Below are 22,803 nucleotides of genomic sequence, written 5' to 3'. Positions count from 1 at the left end.
CGGAGCAGATACTGAAGAGGAGGAGGAGGAGGAGAGCCCAGCAGGAGAACATGAGGTACAACAGGGGAGAAAGGAGAGTAAAATGGCGGTGGCAGAAGGGGGACCCGAGGAAATGGCGCCAGAAGCTGAGCCTACCCTAAGAGACGTTTTTGCGCTAGTCTCTTCATGTAAACAGTCTCTGACCTTACAGATACAGGAGGTTAAGGGGGATACAGCCCAGATAAACACAGCCATGCAGAAGATTGACAAGCGTGTGGGAGAGGTAGAGGAGAGAGTGAGCACTGTAGAAGACCATATAGTGCAGCTGCAAAAAGCAGAGAAAAAGTTCACTCAAGCAATAGCTGAATTGGCTGCGAAAAATGAGGACCTTGAGAACAGGTCCAGAAGAAACAATATTCGCATAGTGGGCATCCCTGAAAAAGCTGAAGGGAGGAATCCAACGGAATATATTGAAAAATGGCTGTTAGAGACATTTGGAGATATGGCGCTAACAAAAGTGTTCGCGGTAGAAAGAGCGCATAGGGTCCCGCCGAAACCACCTGTCCCTGGAGCGAATCCCCGTACCATGCTCGCCAAAATTCTAAACTATAGAGACAGAGACATTATCCTGAGGAAGGCCAGAGACATGACAGATCTGACAGTTGAAGGCCAGAAGATTGCTATATACCCAGACTATTCTACTCTGGTCCAGAGACAACGGATGATGTTCACGGGTATCAAGAGACGGCTGAGGGAGTTGGGAGTACAGTACTCCATGATGTTTCCAGCAAGACTGAGGGTGGTGGCGTTTGATAAAATTCATTTTTTTCAGAAGCCGGAGGACGCTACCCAGTGGATCGATATTAATGCTAAAAAGCTTAAAGGAAAAGGAGACTGAAACTGTGGGAAGAGTCTGATCTTGTTTACTTATCTGTCAGTTGGCAAAGAGTCATGTGATTGACAAACCAGGGGGTATAAGGGGTGAAGAAGGGAGCTGGATTGTATTCAGTTAAAGTTAAAGGGAGAGTGTAATGGTTGCTGGGAAAGGGGGAGGAAGGGTATGCGGCATATTTTAAGTGTATGCAGGTTTCTTGCGTGTGTAAATAATTCTACGTTAAAATGTTTTGTGATATGTTATTTTTCAAAATGTCTGAAATCCTGTTATGTACAGTGGTGGGAGGAGGGTTGGGAAGGTAATGCCAAACGGAGTGTTCGCTATGGGCGATGATGCCCCACTCTTGAAAAGAGGTGGAACGGTTAGATGTGAGGGGGGAAGGGTGGGTGGGGGAGTTGGGAGGGGGGAAGGGTAGTTAGACAGCTTGGGCTCAAAATTGACGATATTTATAGTGAAGATGAGCCAAGTGATGGGGAACCGTTTTAAGATTTTGTGCTGGAATGTGAGAGGCCTAGGGGAGAAATCTAGACGTGCCGCGTGTTTGCAATATGCAAGAGACCAACGGGCCTCAATGATATGCTTGCTGGAGACGCATTTGGTAAGGGAAAAGGTGGATGTTCTGAATAGACGGTGGATCCAGAAGGGATATCATTCTACCTTCTCCACGTATGCAAGAGGAGTCTCAATCTTGGTTCCAGCGGGAGTTCAGTATGAGGAGGTGAAGGTTTGTGTGGATGTGGATGGGCAGTACGTACTAATACGGTGTATACTGTATGGAGTGATGTTGTGTGTTGCAGCGATGTATATTCCGCCTCCCTACTCTAGCAGGAAAATTAGAGAAGTAATGGAGCGAGTGGAAAGATGGGGGCCGACACCGTTAATAATTATCGGGGATCTAAACAATATCTGTGATGAATATTGGGACAAAAATAAAAATACTCAGAATAGGTCGGAGGGACATATAACAACATTTAGCACCTATATACAGGAGATAGGTTTGATTGATCTTTGGAGGGTTAGACACGTTGGAGAGAGAGGGTACTCATGCTATTCACCGGCGCATGCCACGCTCTCTAGGATTGATATGGCTCTGGGTAACAGGATTTTGGACACATTGGTTGGGGAGGTGAGATATCTGCCAAGGGCCTTGTCGGACCATAGTCCAATTGAAGTAGAGGTTAGATTGGAGGGGGCTCACTCGCTAAGGGGGAGAGAATGGAAGATTCATCCTAATTGGTTACAGAGTATTGAGTTGGAAAGTATAGGACGGGAATTAGAGGAATTCTTCCTCTTAAATGATGGAAGTACTGATGCTCTTACGATTTGGGATGCAATGAAGGCGTATCTGAGGGGACTACTGTTTAGGGACATTAGTAGGTGTAAGCGGAGGATGAGAGAGGCAGAAAAAGTGGCAGTTGAGGAGTTGAAGGAAGCAGAAGACGGGATGGCTACACTGGGAACCACTGAGGCAGAGAGAAGGATGAAAAACGCACAAAATCATTTGAAAAAAATTCTGTTAGGCAAAGCAGAGAGGAAGCGGGATTTCCAAAGGGTATTGTTCTTTCAGGAGGGAGAAACAGTGGGACATATGCTGTCGGTAGTGGCTGCTGCTCAGAGAGGTTCTTCATATATACACTCTTTGGACTCTGCTAGTGGAGGTAAAATAACGGAAACGCCTGAAATCTTGAGAGCTTTTGCGGACTTCTATGCAGATTTGTATTTCTCTCGGGTTGGTGAATCGGTCGAGGACACACTGACTTTCTTGGAAGGTCTGGATCTGCCGAGACTGAGTGAGACAGATAGGGAGAGCCTTGAGGCCCCTATCACTGAGGAGGAATTGAGTCGGGCATTGATGTCTATGGCTAATGGGAAAGCGCCTGGGGTCGATGGGCTACCCGCTGAGAGCTATAAAGGGTTGGCAGAAGTGTTGATTCCTAGATTAAAAATGGTATTGGAGGAAGCTAGGTCCTGTGGGTGCTTGCCAGCCTCTATGAGAGAGGCCATAATAGTGGTCATTCCAAAAGAGGATAAGGACTTGGGGAAACCGGAGTCGTACCGCCCAATTTCTTTACTAACTATTGATGTCAAGCTTCTGGCCAAGGTGTTGGCTCTCCGCCTCTCTAGTGTTATTGCGAGTCTGGTGCATTCGGATCAGTCTGGCATTATGCCGGATAGATCAACGGCGATCAATTTGCGGAGGTTATATGTAAATTTGCAGGTAGAGTCTGATAACTGTGGTCGAAGAGTGATTGTATCGCTAGATGCACATAAGGCGTTTGACAGTGTCGAATGGGGGTACCTCTGGCAGGTGCTGGAATGTATGGGGTTTGGTCCGCAGTTTGTGGCCTGGATACAGCTGTTGTACTCATTACCGTCCGCTAGAATTAGAGTAAACGGGGAGCTATCTCGACCTATAGGGCTGGCTAGGGGTACTAGGCAGGGATGCCCGCTTTCACCCCTCCTGTTCGCGTTGGCTGTAGAACCTCTTGCTGCTAAGATTCGGCAGTCGGATGTGGTCCCTGGGTTTAGGTATGGGAAAGTAGAGGAAAAAATAGCGTTATACGCGGATGATGTTTTGCTGTTCCTGGCGGATCCAGACGAGTCACTAAGAGGGGCCGTTGAAATTGTTGAGAGATTTGGTACTGTGTCGGAACTAACAATTAATTGGGATAAGACGGTTCTTTTTAGAGTGGATGACGTAGGAGAGAATGTGAGTGAGGATGTTGGGGATGAGAGGCTGAAGGTGGTCTCCCAATTTAAATACCTTGGAATATGGATTTCGGTGCCAGTTGCGGAGTTCCTGCAAAGAAATTTGACTCCTGTTATGGGGGTACACAGGGCAAAGGTAGATGCCTGGAATAAGCTACATCTATCGGTCGTCGGTAGGGTAAATCTTATTAAAATGGTTCTGATGCCTAAAATTCTTTATGTTCTACATAACGCACCAATTTGGATCCCTCGGGGGAAGTTCAGGCAGAGTAACGCCCTTTTTAGAAGTTTGATATGGGGAAGACAATATCCACGTATTAGCCTGGAGACGCTTCAGCGACCCAAGGATGATGGTGGTTTGGCTTTGCCCAAACCAGAAATATAATTCCTTGCGGCCCAGAGCCAGCATTTGAAGGGCTGGGCGCGAGGGGCGTCATCCAGTGCAGTACAACAGCTAATGGAAGAGGTGACGGACCGACGACCGATGGTCAGGTGTTTGGAAGATGGCTCTTTGAGCGCTCTGGGGAAAGTATACCCAACCCTGTTCCTGATTCGTAAATTATGGAATAGACTAAGGCAGATTCATGGGGTTACGGGGTTGACTAAATTCACACCGATATGGTCTAACCACAATTTAAAGGAATTTGAGGCCTTGGGAGGACTATTGGAATGGCAGAATAAGGGAATTTGCTTTGTTCACCAGATAATCCAGTGACAGGAACTGAAGTCCTTCTCCCAATTGCAGGAAGAATTTGGTTTGCGATCCACAGGGGAATATCAGTATGCGCAGATGAGACATGCCTTTAGAGCTCAGAATAAGAAGGCTGATATCAGGGTTCAAGATGATATAGTGTTGGAATATGTGTGTGGTGACAGAACTACAAGGGGAGTTATTTCTACTCTGTACAAGGACCTTATGCACACGTTCCTGTTAGATTTCCCTATAAAGGCGAGAGCTAAGTGGGAGAGAGAAGTGGGACCGATGGAAAATGAAACCTGGGAGTCGGTGATGGAGTGGGTTCCGCGACTATCCTTGAGTGAACCATATAGGCTCTCGCAGCTATACATTCTGCATAGGGTATATAAATCTCCGGAAGTGCTATACAAAGCGGGATTGCGTGCCAATTCTGAGTGTCCGAGGTGTGCGAGTGAGAATGCAGGAATATATCACATGATGTGGACGTGTCCGAGACTGGCTGCCTTTTGGGTGGTGGTTTTGAGCCGAGTTGAAGCTGCGTATAAGTGCAGAGTTCTTAGAGACCCGATAGTATGCGTGCTGGGATATGTGGAAGAAATTGGAGTTGACAATACTTGGAAGATTGCAATCGCTAGGCTACTCTACATGGCCAGGAAAGTAATAGCACGAAATTTGATAAATGCGGAACCACCTGTGAGAAGGGAATTTCTCCAATATGTTCAACATGGTCTGAAATTGGAAAAGGGGGTGTACAAAAAAAGGGGGAAATTAGAAACGTTTAATAAAATATGGTCTCCTTGGCTTGATTTGGATTGAGGAGTATAGTCGTCGAGTTTCCTAGGACTTGGATGAGGATAAATTATACGAGGCAGAGAAGGCCTCAGTGGGGTGAAGATTGAGACTGAGCTGTCGTAGGGGGGAGGGGGGTAGTTGGGGTAATGTTGGGGTTTATTAAAATAAGAAAACGTGTATGTGATATAATGCAATGTAAATGGCATTCTGATGTTCTTCCTTATTTTGTTAATAAAAATCTATTTAAAATATAAAAAAAAAAATGCCCAAGGTCATGAAGGGGTTAAATAAAAAAGAACGTAGACATGTTTGGTGTCTATGAACTCGTAATGACCTGGAGAATTACATATCTATCTATATATCATCTATCAATTATCTATATATCTATCTCATATCTATCTATCTCATATCTATCGATCTCTAGCTGTCTATTATCTATGTATCTATCACATATCTTTTTATCCATCCATATGCACATATAAATATCTAATACTACGTTTAAGAATCTAGTATTTTACAATACTGAAGACTATGGCACGTAAAAAGTAAGAGGAGTTTATAATACTTAAGAATGTTATTTAAAGATAAATATGTTCTTCCCTGTGACATAGGCTATGGGATAAAAGAGTGTAGAAATATTGGATTTATTTGGATTAACATCAATACACCTTGGATGTGTCCTTGAAGGAACTTACAGTAAGTGACATAAGTGACTTTCCTTTCAAGGAGATGTTATTTGCAGAATTCCTTATGATAATTTGTTTGCAATTCTTCTTTGAACAATGTGTTTAGAAGAACTGCTGCCACTTTGAAGGTCACTCGTTTCATAGATGTCCTTAGAAGACATTTCAGCATTGTTCAAGAAATACAATGTCACAGCATCAAGTAGCTTAATTCACAATGCTGCCTGTATCTTTAAAATTAAAGTGCATTCAACTAAGGTATGTGCAGCATCAATGCATACTAGTGTCCATTAATGAAAGGGGGGGAAAGAGGAACAAAATTTAATTTAATTTAAAAAAATGTAATTTGTATTTTTCACCTAACAATGCGCCTAGCTATGACATTTATTTTAAAAATGAGAACCTTGTATAGCAACATCCAAGGATTCCAAATTTATTCATGTAAAGGGAAGAACAGATACAGTGAGACAGTACTATCTCCATGAAAAATAGCTCAACCCCTTCACCCCCAAGCCAGTTTTCACCTTCATGACCAGACAAAATTTTAAAATTTTGATCAGCGTCACATTATGAGGTAATAAACTATGGAACCCTTCCCCAGATCAGTGGAATTTTGAGACTGATTTTTTCATGACATGTCATATTTCATGATAGTGGTAAAATGTGTTCGATATGACTTGCATTTATATGTGAAAATATCGGAAAATTGGCAAAAACTTTAAAAATGTTGCAATTTTCAAATGTTTTATTCTTTTACCCTTAACCCCTTCCCGACCCATGACGCCACGTAGGCGTCATGAAAGTCGGTGCCAATCCGACCCATGACGCCTATGTGGCGTCATGGAAAGATCGCGTCCCTGCAGATCCAGTGAAAGGGTTAACTCCCATTTCACCCGATCTGCAGGGACAGGGGGAGTGGTAGTTTAGCCCAGGGGTGCTTCACCCCCCCGTGGCTACGATCGCTCTGATTGGCTGTTGAAAGTGAAACTGCCAATAAGAGCGATTTGTAATATTTCACCTATTATAACTGGTGAAATATTACAATCCAGCCATGGCCGATGCTGCAATATCATCGGCCATGGCTGGAAACACTAATGTGCCCCCACCCCACCCCACCGATCGCCCCCCCAGCCCTCCGATCTGTCCGGTACACTGCTCCGGCTCCCCTCTGTCCTGTGCTCCACTCCCCCCGTGCTCTTGTCCGCTCCCCCCATGCTCCAATCACCCCCCCTGCACTCCGATCCACCCCCTGTGCTCCGTTCCACCCCCCCGTGCTCCGTTCCACCCCCGTGCTTCGTTCCACCCCCCCGTGCTCCGTGCCACCCATCCCGCACTCTGATCCCCCCCCCACCCATTCTCCAATCCCCCCCCGTGCTCCCCCCCACCTCATCATACTTACCAATCCTGCCGGGGTCCGTCCGTCTTCTCCCTGGGCGCCGCCATCTTCCAAAATGGCGGGCGCATGCGCAGTGCGCCCGCCGAATCTGCCGGCCGGCAGATTCGTTCCAAAGTGCATTTTGATCACTGAGATATAATCTATCTCAGTGATCAAAATAAAAAAATAATAAATGACCCCCCCCCTTTTTGTCACCCCCATAGGTAGGGACAATAAAAAATAAAGATTTTTTTTTTCCACTAATGTTAGAATAGGGTTAGGGGTAGTGTTAGGGGTAGGGTTAGGGTTAGGGGTAGGGTTAGGGGTAGGGTTAGGGTTAGGGTTAGGGTTTCGGTATGTGCACACGTATTCTGGTCCTCTGTATTCTGGTGCTAAACCGCTACGGATTTATGGCGGATTTACCGCATTTTTTCTGCGCATTTCACTGCGGTTTCACAACTGCGATTTTCTATTTGAGCAGTTGTAAAACCGCTGCGGAATCCGCACAAAGAAGTGTACAGCGATTTTTGTTTCCCATAGGCTTACATTGAACTGTAAACTCATGGGAAACTGCTGCGGATCCGCAGCGTTTTCCGCAGCGTGTGCACATACCTTTAGAATTAGGCTATGTGCACACGGTGCGGATTTGGCTGCGGATCCGCAGCGGATTGGCCGCTGTGGATTCGCAGCAGTGTTCCATCAGGATTACAGTACCATGGAAAACCAAATCCCATGATGCGGAAAATACCGCGCGGAAACGCTGCGTTGTATTTTCCGCAGCATGTCAATTCTTTGTGCGGATTCCGCAGCGTTTTACACCTGTTCCTCAATAGGAATCTGCAGGTGAAATCCGCACAAAAAACACTGGAAATCCGTGGAAAATCTGCAGGTAAAATGCAGTGCCTTTTACCAGCAGATTTTTCCAAAATGATGCTGAAAAATCTCACATGAATCCGCAACGTGGGCACATAGCCTTAGGGTTAGGGTTGGAATTAGGGTTGTGGTTAGGGGTGTGATTAGGGTTATGGCTACAGTTGGGATTAGGGTTAGGGGTGTGTTGGGGTTAGGGTTGTGATTAGGGTTATGGCTACAGTTGGGATTAGGGTTAGGGGTGTGTTGGGGTTAGGGTTGGAGGTAGAATTGAGGGGTTACCACTGTTTAGGCACATCAGGGGTCTCCAAACGCAACATGGTGCCACCATTGATTCCAGCCAATCTCGTATTCAAAAAGTCAAATGGTGCTCCCTCAATTCCGAGCCCCGACGTGTGCCCAAACAGTGGTTTACCCCCACATATGGGGTACCAGCATACTCAGGATAAACTGCGCAACAATTACTGGGGTCCAATTTCTCCTGTTACCCTTGTGAAAATAAAAAAATGCTTGCTAAAACATCATTTTTGTGGAAAGAAAAATGATTTTTTATTTTCACGGCTCTGCGTTGTAAACGTCTGTGAAGCACTTGGGGGTTCAAAGTGCTCACCACATATCTAGATAAGTTCCTTGGGGGGTCTAGTTTCTAAAATGGGGTCACTTGTGGGGGGTTTCTACTGTTTAGGCACACCAGGGGCTCTGCAAACGCAACGTGACGCCCGCAGACCATTCCATCGAAGTCTGCATTTCAAAAGTCACTACTTCACTTCTGAGCCCCGGCATGTGCCCAAACAGTGGTTTACCCCCACACATGGGGTATCAGCGTACTCAGGAGAAACTGGACAACAAATATTGGGGTCCAATTTCTCCTGTAACCCTTTGGAAAATAAAAAATTCTGGGCTAAATAATTATTTTTGAGGAAAGAAAATGTATTTATTATTTTCACGGTTCTGCATTATAAACTTCTATGAAGCACTTGGGGGTTCAAAATGCTCACCACACATCTAGATAAGTTCCTTTCGGGGTCTAGTTTCCAAAATGGGGTCACTTGTGGGGGGTTTCTACTGTTTAGCCACATCAGGGGCTCTGCAAACGCAACATGACGCCTGCAGAGCATTCCATCAAAGTCTGCATTTCAAAACGTCACTACTTCACTTCCGAGCCCCGTCATGTGCCCAAACAGTGGTTTACCCCCACATATGGGGTATCAGCGTACTCAGGAGAACCTGTACAACAACTTTTGCGGTAAAATTTCTCCTGTTACCCTTGGGAAAACAAAAAATTCCAGGCTAAAAGATCATTTTTGAGAAAATAATTTTTTTATTTCATTTTCATGGCTCTGCGTTATAAACTTCTGTGAAGCACTTGGGGGTTCAAAGTCCTCACCACACATCTAGATTAGTTCCTTTGGGGGTCTAGTTTCCAAAATGGGGTCATTTCTGGGGGATCTCCAATGTTTAGGCACACAGGGGCTCTCCAAACGTGACATGGTGTCCGCTAATGATTGGAGCTAACTTTCCATTTAAAAAGCCAAATGGCGTGCCTTCCCTTCCGAGCTCTGCCGTGCGCCCAAACAGTGGTTTACCCCCACATATGGGGTATCAGCGTACTCAGGACAAACTGGACAACAACATTTGGTGTCCAATTTCTCCTATTACCCTTGGCAAAATAGGAAATTCCAGGCTAAAAATCATTTTTGAGGAAAGAAAAATTATTTTTTATTTTCATGGCTCTGCGTTATAAACTTCTGTGAAGCACCTGGGGGTTTAAAGTGCTCAATATGCATCTAGATAAGTTCCTTGGGGGGTCTAGTTTCCAAAATGCAGTCACGTGTGGGGAAGCTCCAATGTTTAGGCACACAGGGGCTCTCCAAACGCGACATGGTGCCCGCTAACAATTGGAGCTAATTTTCCATTCAAAAAGTCAAATGGCGCGCCTTCCCTTCCGAGCCCTACCGAGTGCCCAAACAGTGGTTTACCCCCACATATGAGGTATCGTCGTACTAGGGAGTAATTGCCCAACAAATTTTATGATCCATTTTATCCTATTGCCCATGTGAAAATGAAAAAATTGAGGCGAAAAGAATTTTTTTGTGAAAAAAAAGTACTTTTTCATTTTTACAGATCAATTTGTGAAGCACCTGAGGGTTTAAAGTGCTCACTAGCCATCTAGATAAGTTCCTTGGGGGGTCCAGTTTCCAAAATGTGGTCTCTTGTGGGGGAGCGCCAATGTTTAGGCACACAGGGTCTCTCCAAACGTGACATGGTGTCCGCTAACGATGGAGATAATTTTTCATTCAAAAAGTCAAATGGCGCTCCTTCCCTTCCGAGCCTTACCATGTGCCCAAACAGTGGTTTACCCCCACATGTGAGGTATTGGTGTACTCAGGAGAAATTGCCCAAAAATTTTAGGATCCATTTTATCCTGTTGCCCATGTGAAAATGAAAAAAATTGAGGCTAAAAGAATTTTTGTGTGAAAAAAAAGTACTTTTTCATTTTTACGGATCAATTTGTGAAGCACCTGGGGGTTCAAAGTGCTCACTATGCATCTAGATAAGTTCCTTGGGGCATCTAGTTTCCAAAATGGGGTCACTTGTGGGGGAGCTTCAATTTTTAGGCACACAGGGGCTCTCCAAACGTGACATGGTGTCCGCTAAAGAGTGGAGCCAATTTTTCATTCAAAAAGTCAAATGGCGCTCTTTCCCTTCCAAGCCCTGCCGTGCGCCCAAACAGTGGTTTACCCCCACATATGAGGTATCAGCGTACTCAGGACAAATTGGACAACAACTTTCGTGGTTCAGTTTCTCCTTTTATCTTTGGGAAAATAAAAAAATTGTTGCTAAAAGATAATTTTTGTGACTAAAAAGTTAAATGTTAATTTTTTCCTTCCATGTTGCTTCTGCTGCTGTGAAGCACCTGAAGGGTTAATAAACTTCTTGAATGTGGTTTTGAGTACCTTGAGGGGTGCAGTTTTTAGAATCGTGTCACTTTTGGGTATTTTCAGCCATATAGACCCCTCAAACTGACTTCAAATGTGAGGTGGTCCCTAGAAAAAATGGTTTTGTAAATTTTGTTGTAAAAATGAGAAATCGCTGGTCAAATTTTAACCCTTATAACTTCCTAGCAAAAAAAAATTTTGTTTCCAAAATTGTGCTGATGTAAAGGATCCATGTGGAAAATGTTATTTATTAACTATTTTGTGTCACATAACTCTCTGGTTTAACAGAATAAAAATTCAAAATGTGAAAATTGCGAAATTTTCTAAATTTTCGCCAAATTTCCGTTTTTATCACAAATAAACGCAGAATTTATTGACCTAATTTTACAACTAACATGAAGCCCAATATGTCACGAAAAAACAATCTCAGAACCGCTAGGATCCGTTGAAGCATTCCTGAGTTATTACCTCATAAAGGGACACTGGTCAGAATTGCAAAAAACGGCAAGGTCTTTAAGGTCAAAATAGGCTGGGTAATGAAGGGGTTAAACCATTACTTATGCCACACAAAATAGTTACCGTATACACTCGAGTATAAGCCGAGATTTTCAGCCCTTTTGTTTAGGCTGAAAATGCCCCTCTCGGCTACTCGAGTCATTATCCCAGGGGGATGTCACATCATACTCACCTGCTCCCGGTGTGTCTCTGCATGCCTCTGTCCCTGCTTCTCCGGTGGTCTCCAGGCGCAGGCAGCTCTTCCTGTGTTCAGCGGTCACGTGGTACCGCTCCTGTAGAATGTAAGCCCACAAGGGCAGGGTCCTCTTCCCTCTGTACCAGTCTGTCATTGTTAGTTTTGTTTACTGTAAGTGATATTTGTATTTTGATGTAACCCCTTCTCATGTACAGCACCATGGAATTAATGGTGCTATATAAATAAATAATAATAATAATAAAGTAATGAATATGGATGCGACTCCACTCCCATAAGTGTGGAGCACATATTCATTACTTTAATGAGCGGTACCAGTGACCACTGAACACAGGAACAAGCTGCTGGCGCCGGAGAGACCATCGCATCGGAGAAGCAGGGATGTGCAAACTGCACCAGGAGGGGTAGTATAACGTGGAAGGGTGAGCCATGCGATATTCATCTGTCCCTGTTTCACCACCGGGCTGTGTCTAACACGTCCTCTGGCTGTGACGTTCAGGTCAGAGGGCGCGATGATGTGTTTACTGTGCATACTGCCCTCTGCCTGAACAGTCACTGCAGAGACCTGGAAGACACAGCGGCGCACAGCGGTGGAACAGGGACAGGTGAATATCGTAAGTGCCTGCGTCCCCGCCTGCTCAGGACAAGAGGTATGTCATTTTTTTTTAATCGCAGGAACATATGGGGCATAATATTCTATGAAGCATCTTATGGGGCCATAATCAACCTTTATGCAGCATTGCATGGGGAAAATGTTTCTATGGAGCATCTTATGGGCCATAATCAACCTTTATGCAGCATTGCATGGGGATAATGTTTCTATGGAGCATCTTATGGGCCATAATCAACCTTTGTGCAGCATTAAATGGGGCACATTTTCTATGGAGCATCTTGTGGGGCCATAATCAACCTTTGTGCAGAATTATATTGGGTACATTTTTGTATGAAGCATCTTATTGGGCCCTCCATGAACTGTATGGAGCATTATATGGGGCATATTTTGTATGGAGCATCTCATGGGGCCCATCATAAACTTTATGGAGCATTACATGGGGTGTATTTTGTATGAAGCATCTTATGGAGTCCACCATGAACTGTATGGAGCATTATATGGGGCTCCTGATTCAATATGGATATTCAAAAACACTTAACCAACTGATGTCTCAATTAATTTTACTTTTATTGGTATCTATTTTTATTTTTGAAATTTACCAGTAGCTGCTGCATTTTCCCAGTTTTTTTGTGGCAAAATTAGGGGTCTCGGCTTTTACTCGGGTCAGCTTATACTCAAGTATATACGGGAATAACATTTTCCAAATGCTTACTTTACAGTACATCTGCAGGATTTAATTTTTTTTGGTTAGGAAGTCAGAAGGGTTAAAAGTTAATCAGCAATTTCTTATTTTTCCAATAAAATTTACAAAAACTTTTTTTTTATGAACATCAAATTTAAAGTGACTATGGAGGACTGCTATGACAGAAAATACCCCAAAGTGACACCATTCAGAAATCATCTGCACCTCTCAAAGTTCTAAAAATCACTCTCAAGAAGTGTATTAACATTTCAGGTGTTTCAGAAGAATGAAAAGCAAAGAAAAGCTCGAAGGCAAGGTACAACATTTGATTTCTTGATCGCAAAATTGTCTAGAATAATTAGCAGACCTCATGTCGGGTTTGGAGAGCCCCTGATGTGCCTAAACAGTTGAAACCCCTCACAAGTGACTCCATTTTGGAAATTAGACTTCTCAAGGAATTTATCTAGACATGTGATGAGCACCTTGAACCCCAAAGTGCTTCACAGGATTTTACCACATTGAACTGTGAAAATGAAAATATACATTTTCACACAAAAATGTTAATTTTGCCCCAAATTTTTTATTTTCACAAGGGTAGCAGGACAAAATGAACCATACAATTTGTTTTGCAATTGCTCCTGAGTACACTGATTCCCTATACGTTGTCAAAAACTACTTTTGAGGCACAGTGCAAAGATCAAAAGTGAAGAAGTGCCATATTGGAGTTCAGATTATGCTGGAGTGGTTTTAGTGTGTATATCACATTGACTGGGGTGCAAGAGTAGCAGAGACCCACCATAAGTGACATCATTTTACAAATTACACCTCTCAATTAACTAATCTTTTGGAAGTGCATTGAACAGCAGGCGGATTGCTGCTGAGGGGAAAAAAAAATCTCTTTAAATCTTCAGCTTAACGAGTGTGAACAAGCTGAGTGTGACCTGAGCGTAAGTGCGAACGGCGGTAAGTGTGACTTGAGATTCAGTGACTTTGGATTCAGGGGGTTTCCAAGGGAGGAATTACTGAATTGCTGTCTGTGTTTTATTGATACTTTGCTTTTTTTTTTTTTCACTTTTATGTCTGGTGCAATCCCCATTAGGAAATGTGCTCCACTCTTGTTAATGCTATCCAGTGCACATCTTGCCACATGAAGTCCTTGATCAGCCGATCGAGGGTGCATACTGCTGTGCGAGATGTGAGCACATTGAGCATTTGGAAGCCCAGATTCTGAATCTAAATGTGCAGCTGGCAACACTGAGATCCATAGACAATATGGAAAGGAGTCTTCTGCTCACTGAGCAGACGCTCAATGGGATAGATGGGGGGGATGGTAGGATGGAGCTGCAGGACAATGAAGTAGCAATCTGGGACAGTTAGGAAGCGGGGTAGAGGGAAGAGAGCCAGGGAGGCTAGTCCTGATCTGGCACACCCCAATAAGTATGCTAAGTTGGCAGATGAGGGGGTGCCAGTACAGGGGTAGCACTGCTGCAGCAAGGCATGTCCTCTGAAAGTCAGAGGAATGACTGCTACAGTAAGGAGGGAAATAGGAGAGCAGGGCAGGCCAGACAGGTGCTGGTAGTGGGGGACTCAATTATTAGGGGAACAGATAGGGCAATCTGTCACAAAGACAGGGATCGTCGAACGGTGTGCTGCCTACCTGGCGTTTGAGTGCAACACATCGCTGATTGGGTTGACACATTACTGGGAGGAGCTGGTGAGGACCCAGCGGTTATGGTGCATATTGGCATAAATGACAAAGTTAGAGGTCGGTGGAAGGTCCTTAAAGATGATTTCAGGAAATTGGGCTGCAAGCTGAAAGCAAGGACCTCCAAGGTGGTATTTTCTGAAATATTGCCTGCACCATGTGCCACACCAGAGAGGCAACAAGAGATTAGGGAGGTTAATAAGTGGCTCAAGAATTAGTGTAGGAAACAGGGGTTTGGGTTCCTACAGAACTGGGCCGACTTCTCAGTTGGCTACAGGTTCTACGCTAGGGACGGGCTGCATCTCAATGGGGAAGGTGCAGCTGTGCTGGGGGAGAAAATGGCTAGAAGGTTGGAGGAGTGTTTAAACTAGGGAATAGGGGAGAGGGTATTCACTTTATAGGAGGGGAAGATAGTGCAGATAGAGACCTGGGCACAAATAAGGAAGTTGAGGGTGGCGGTGGCATGGGGGTGGGTTAGAACAATTAATAATTTAAGAAAGAATAGAGGTACAGAGAGATATATAAAGTGCATGTTTACTAATGCCAGAAACCTCGCCAACAAAATTTAGGAATTAGTATTATTGTTGTTGGAGCATAATTATGACATGGTGGGGATATCTGAAACATGGCTGGATGAGAGCCATGACTGGGCTGTTAACTTGCAGGGCTATAGTCAGTTCAGAAATGACCGAATGGTAAGCGAGGAGGAGGTGTGAGTCTGTATGTAAAATAATCTTTAAAACCCATCCTCCATGATAATATAGATGAATCTAATGAAAATGTAGAGTCCCTGTGTGTGGAGATAAGGGGAGGGGGGAAAAATAATATATTACTGATAGGGGTTTGTTATAAGTCTCCAAAAATAATGGAAGCAATGGAGAATATCCTCATAAAGCAAATAGATGAAGCTGCGACTCAAGGAGAAGTCATTATAATGAGGGACTTCAACTACCCTGAAATAGATTGGGGAACAGAAACTTGCAGTTCCAGCAAAGGTAATCGGTTTTTGACAACTATTAGAGACAATTACCTTTCACAACTGGTTCAGGACCCAACAAGAAGGGGGGCACTGGTAGACCTAATATTAACCAACAGGCCAGACCGCATAGCAAATATAAGAGTTGGGGGTCAGTTGGGGAATAGTGATCACAAAATAATAAGTTTTCATGTATCCTTTAATAAGATGTGTAGTAGAGGGGTTACAAGGACGCTAAACTTCAGGAGGGCAAATTTCCAACGGATGAGAGATGATCTTGGTGCAATTAACTGGGACGATATCCTGAGACATAAAAATACACAAAGAAAATGGGAGACATTTATTAGCCTCCTGGACCTGTGCACAGTATATACAGGAATCTATATATATAATTGCCTAAGGGTTTTTCCGTCTGTCTTTCTGTCTGTCTGTCTGTCTGTCTTTCTGTCTGTCTGTCCTGGAAATCCCGCGTCTCTGATTGGTCGAGGCCGCCAGGCCTCGACCAATCAGCGACGGGCACAGCGACGATGAAGTCATAAAGGACGTAGAAATCCCACGTTTCTGATTCAGCGACGGGCACAATATCGACGTAGATGTCATAATGGTTGCCATGGCGACGATGATGTCATAAAGGTTGCCTCGACCAATCAGCGACGGGCACAGTCTGCCGCGAATTCTAGAATCATCATTGTCCATATACTACGGGGACATGCATATTCTAGAATACCCGATGCGTTAGAATCGGGCCACAAGCTAGTAAATATATATACAGTATATATATATATATATATATATATATATACTGTATATATATATATATATAATATAGGAATAAACATATTAGAAATAGGAGAAAACCAATATGGCTAAGTAGAGCTGTAAGGGGCGCAATATTTGACAAAAAGAAAGCATTTAGAGAATTAAAGGAAGTATGTAGTGATGAGGCATTAAATAAATACAGAAATTAAATAAATTCTGTAAAAAGCAAATCAAGGCAGTGAAGATTGAGACAGAGAGACTCATTGCCAGAGAGAGTAAAAATAATCCCAAAATATTCTTTAACTATGTAAATAGTAAGAAACTAAAAAAATGATAGTGTTGACCCCCTTAAAAATAGTCTGGGTGAAATGGTGGCTACGGATGAGGAAAAAGCAAATATGCTAAATGACTTTTTTTCATCAGTATTTAAATTCCATGGCGAACAATATGATCAATGATAACAAAAATTCCCCATTAAATGTCACCTGCTTAACCCAGCAGGAAGTATGGCGGCGTCTAAAAATCACTAAAATTGACAAATCTCTGGGCCCGGATGGGATACACCCCCGAGTACTGCAAGAATTAAGTACAGTCATTGATAGACCATTATTTTTAATCTTTAAAGACTCCATAATAACAGGGTCTGTACCACAGGACGGGCGTATAGCAAATGTGGTGCCAATATTCATAAAGGGACAAAAACTGAACTCGGAAATTATAGGCCAGTAAGCTTAACCTCTACTGTGGGTAAAATCCTGGAGGGCATTCTAAGGGATGCTATACTGGAGTATCTGAAGAGGAATAACCTCATGACCCAGTATCAGCACGGGTTTACTAGGGACCATTCATGTCAGACTAATCTGATCAGTTTCTATGAAGAGGTGAGCTCCAGACTGGACCAAGGGAACCCAGTGGACGTAGTTTATATGGACTTTTCAAAAGCTTTTGATATGGTGCCACAAAAAAGGTTGATACATAAAATGAGAATAATGGGGATAGGGGAAAATATGTGTAAGTGGGTTAAGAGCTGGCTCAGGGATAGGAAACAAAGGGTGGTTATTAATGGAGCACACTCGGACTGGGTCGCGGTTAGCAGTGGGGTACCACAGGGGTCAGTATTGGGCCCTCTTTTTTTAAACATATTTATTAATGACCTTGTAGGGGGCATACAGAGCAGAATTTCAATGTTTGTAGATGACACTAAACTCTGCAGGGTAATCAATACAGGGGAGGACAATTTTAGATTACAGGATGATTTATGTAAACTAGAAGCTTGGGCTGACAAATGGCAAATGAGCTTTAATGGGGATAAATGTAAGGTCATGCACTTGGGTAGAAGTAATAAGATGTATAACTATGTGCTTAATTCTAAAACTCTGGGCAAAACAGTCAATGAAATAGACCTGGGTGTATGGGTGGATGACAAACTCATATTCAGTGGCCAGTGTCAGGCAGCTGCAACAAAGGCAAATAAAATAATGGGATGCATTAAAAGAGGCATAGATGCTCATGAGGAGAACATAATTTTACCTCTATACAAGTCACTAGTGCGACCACACTTAGAATACTGTGCACAGTTCTGGTCTCCGGTGTATAAGAAAGACATAGCTGAACTAGAGCGGGTGCAGAGAAGAGCGACCAAGGTTATTAGAGGACTGGGGGGTCTGCAATACCAAGATAGGTTATTACACTTGGGGCTATTTAGTTTGGAAAAATGAAGGCTAAGGGGTGATCTTATTTTAATGTATAGATATATGAGGGGAAAGTACAGAAACCTTTCTGATGATCTTTTTAATCATAGACCTGAGACAGGGACAAGGGGGCTTCCTCTACGTCTGGAGGAAAGAAGTTTAAGCATAATAACAGATGCGGAATCTGTACTGAAAGAGCAGTGAGACTATGGAACTCTCTGCCGTATGATGTTGTAATGAGTGATTCATTACTTAAATTTAAGAGGGGACTGGATACCTTTCTTGAAAAGTATAATGTTACAGGGTATATACACTAGATTCCTTGATAGTGTGTTGATCCAGGGAACTAGTCTGATTGCCGTATGTGGAGTCGGGAAGAATTTTTTTTCCCCAATGTGAGGCTTACCTGTTGCCACATGTTTTTTTTTGCCTTCCTCTGGATCAATATGTTAGGGCATGTTAGGTTAGGCTATGGGTTGAACTAGATGGACTTAAAGTCTTCCTTCAACCTTAATAACTATGTTACTATGTTACTATGTAATCTAGGGGTGCAGTGAGCATGTTGACACCAGATGTGCCTTACTGAAATTTATATATACCCTATATGTAATCGGGAACAGCTTTTGAGGCACAGTGCAAGTTTAGAAAGGAAGGAGCATCATATTATAGTGCAGGTTTTATGTTCTGGTTTGTGGGTGACATGACCCATTAGAAGAGCTCCTAAGAAGCTAACATAGCAGAACTTAAACCCATAATTAAGTGACAAAATTTTACAAACTGCACCTCCCAATGAATTCCTCTAAGGGTGCAGTGATCATATTGACATCATGGGTATGTCACAAATTGTTATTCCATAATGCAGTGAAGAAAAAATAACTACATTTTATCACAAAACTTTAATTTTGGTCCCATATTTTACTATCTCACATGTGAAAATAGGTAAAAATGGCACCTAAAATGTGTCACACAATTTCTGGTCAACTTGGAAATACCCCTTTTGTTGCTGTACTGCTTAGCCAAATGGTGAAGCTTGAGAGGGACAAAGCATTACTTGCCTCCCGGAGGTCAGATTTTCCTAGAATAGTTTGTGGACTCCAAATACAGAGACTTCAAGTGCTAGAAGAGCAGAATACCCTCCCTCAAGTGACCCCATTTTGGAAATTATACCCCTTTGTGAATTTATCTACAGGTGTAGTGATGATTTGGCTCTATGGGTGTTTTCCAGAAACAGGCAGCAGTGAATGTTGCTTAGTGAAAATTTGCAAATCTGCTTTTTCAGTTCTCGTACATTGTAGTGCCCAGAAGATTGTAGTACCCAGTACATTATGCCCAGTTCGTGCTTCGGTCAGAAATGACAAACATGTGGGTGCTAAATCTGGTTTAGGCAAACTGCAGGGCTCAGAAGGGAGAGGGGCTTTTGGATGTGGAATTTGCCAGATTTCTCTTTTATTGGGGGGGGGGGAGGGTTAGGAGCCATGCCGCATTTCCAGAGCCTTTGTATTGCCAGTAATGGGGAAACCCCTACATTTCCATTGACAGATGACAGACCTGGTTGGGGACTTTTTTTAAATATTGTTGTGTTTTTATATAATTGAAACTATTTTAAAGCCTATTTTTGCATCACTGTATTCTGAGAGCTATAGCTTTTTCAATTTTCCACCGATGGAGTTGTATGGCAGCTTGTTTTTTTGCAGGACCAGATGTTTTCATCGACACCATTTTTATTTACATTCACGTTTTTGATCATGTTTGTTCGGCTGTACGAAGAAAAAGCCTTTTTTTTTAATTTATTGTTGGCTATCATGTTAGCTGAACACCAGTCGGCTACACAGAGCCTGAGCTCACAAAATCACCAAAATGTAGAGCATCGATATAAGACATATGGATACGTCTAAGGTCGTAAAGGGTTTAAATGGGTTGTCGAGGCTTGGGGTTAAAGTTTGCAATCACTTTATGTGACTGCTGACTTGTGAATCCTTACATCGCACACATGGAATGCATAGGTTTAGAAGAATTGGGTACTTTATGCCCCTTTTATCTATGACCTTTTCTTGGTAATGTAAGCCATTTTTATTTATATGAATAGAGCTTCTGCAATACCAGACTCCCTTAACGTCTTCCTGTCATATTTCAATTAAAACTGAAAAACAATTAAATCAACTTTGTGTCTCTAGAGATTAGATAGGTCTCTCAATGTTTAGTATGTGATTGTGAGACAACTGGCTGCAGCAGAAGCCTCTCCCTTCTGCTTTGTCTGCTGCAAGACAAAAAAAAGGAAATAATAAGTTCCAATTCTTGAATAAGCTGGCAGGACTTCAGCCGCCAACCGCCAAAGATGGAACTGATCAGTGGATTAACCCCTGTGTTCTTTCAGGATTTTTTCAAGACTGACTGTTTCTGAAACATGGAGAAAAAGAAGATGACTAATAAACATTGAAAGCAACTCTATTTTGTGTTTAATTTATATATTAATGTTTCTATGCAAATTGCCTCATAGACGAAGAGGACTAGAACTCTGCTGCCACTTACTGAAAGTAGCAATCCTAAAAGTTAGTATCAACCCTATGGAGACACGAAGCTCAGTGGGGGCTCTCATCTGCTCCTGGTTTTAGAAAGACTGCACAACCAGAGCTCATTCCATTGAATGCCCATAGTTCTTCCCTGTGGACAGAACACTACTCATACAACACAGGGTGAAGGTACCACACTCCGGTATGACTTTATTGGATCACCAACAGTCAACAACATATCTATTTTTTACGTCAGCTCCCAGGGATTATATATATTTTTTTACTTTGGAGCATCCAGGGCCAACTACCACAACAAGTAGAACCTCGCTTTGGCGAGCACCCACAGTGCGCAGCTAGCGGCAAGCTTTGGAAGCTGACTGAGCACCGCAAGTATGTGACCAGTTGACCGGTTTGTCCCAACCTGGGGTCTTCAAACATCTTTGTGGGTTCAGTGATGGGCAGTGGAGCAGATCTATAGTCCACCAACTGGATCCATGGTTCCTGGGCTGACGTCCTTTAGAATCACACCGATGACATGGGAATCCCCATTCCCCATTGGATTGGGGAAAAGTGGGGGAGTTAATCCCTCATTGTTCAACTTTACTGTATATTTATCCTCTAGAAAAGTACACCACAGTGTGCTACATAATTAACAGGAATTCCACAAATTAGCATACAACAAGTGACACTGGACAATCTCACATGAAACAATGACTCATCTCCTTTAGCATACTGAAAAATAGAACAGTACATCTGGCATAATTAATAATTCACCCCCATGCCAGCTGCCAGATAGATGCTGTGCTGTCACAGACCCTTTAACAAGCTTTGTCATGTGACTTAGGATAAAAGCTAAAGGTACCTTCACACTAAACGACGCTGCAGCGATCCAGACAATGATCCGGATCGCTGCAGCGTCGCTGTTTGGTCGCTGTTTGGTCTCCAGCGACCAACGATGCCGGTAACCAGGGTAAACATCGGGTTACTAAGCACAGGGCCGCGCTTAGTAACCCGATGTTTACCCTGGTTACCATCCTAAAAGTAAAAAAACAAACGCTTCATACTTACCTTCCGCTGTCTGTCCCTGGCGCTCTGCTTCTCTGTACTGGCTGTGAGCACAGCGGCCGGAAAGCACAGCGGTGACGTCACCGCTCTGCTTTCCGGCCGCTGTGCTCACAGTGAGTGCAGGAAAGCACAGCGCCGGGGACAGACAGCGGAAGGTAAGTATGAAGCGTTTGTTTTTTTTTACTTTTAGGATGGTAACCAGGGTAAACATCGGGTTACTAAGCGCGGCCCTGCGCTTAGTAACCCGATGTTTACCCTGGTTACCAGCAAAGACATCACTGAATCGGCGTCACACACGCCGATTCAGCGATGTCAGCGGGAGAGCCAGCGACCAAATAAAGTTCTGGACTTCTAGCCCCGACCAACGACAACACAGCAGGATCCTGATCGCTGCTGCATGTCAAACTGAACGATATCGCTAGCCAGGACGCTGCAACGTCACGGATCGCTAGCGATATCGTTCAGTGTGAAGGTACCTTAAGCCAGAATCTGAGTATACAGACAGTGTTTTGGGGTGTTGCCTCTCAGCAGAGCAAAGCGTGATATCTGATTTGACTGGATGAGAGGCCTTTGACTGAGGTCTAAGGAATAATGCTTCTTCTTATGGAGAGTGACATGCCTGGCCTTCTAACTCTAGCATTCCATGCCAGGCATGTCACTCTCCACAAGGAAAATCGTTACCCTTTGGACTAAATAGAGTTTTGGGATTAGTGTTCCTTTAAGCCAAATCCAGCTAGGAGTTATTATCCAAGTATAAAATATAAATTATTTTCTTCATTGCTTTGACTCCAAAATGTTATCTGTATCATTTTTTCAAAGGGACCAAATTGAAAAGTTTGTGGTGCCTTAATATTAGAGCCTAGATTATTCTTGCTGTTATTCATCCATTATTAGCAATTGTATATGTTGCCAGGAAGGCAGTGTGTCTCTTGATCATTTGGGAATCATTTGTGATGTACTGTAATACATTGTCAATATTGCTTCTGAGAATGGACAGGCAGGATATGTTTAAATTTCCTGTGGGCCCCCATGCTCATATGCTGCGCCATTAAGAGCTGATGCAATGAACTCATACTGCTGATCGCTAACTTCCTTTACAAATATACTTTCCTTGTGCCTTGATCATATTTTGTTCTGATAAGTAGAGAATGACC

The sequence above is a fragment of the Ranitomeya imitator genome, chromosome 5 (genome assembly GCF_032444005.1).
Source record: "Ranitomeya imitator isolate aRanImi1 chromosome 5, aRanImi1.pri, whole genome shotgun sequence".
NCBI lineage: Eukaryota > Metazoa > Chordata > Amphibia > Anura > Dendrobatidae > Ranitomeya > Ranitomeya imitator.
The sequence above is the reverse complement of the archived record's forward strand: the minus strand, read 5'-3'. Positions refer to the sequence as shown.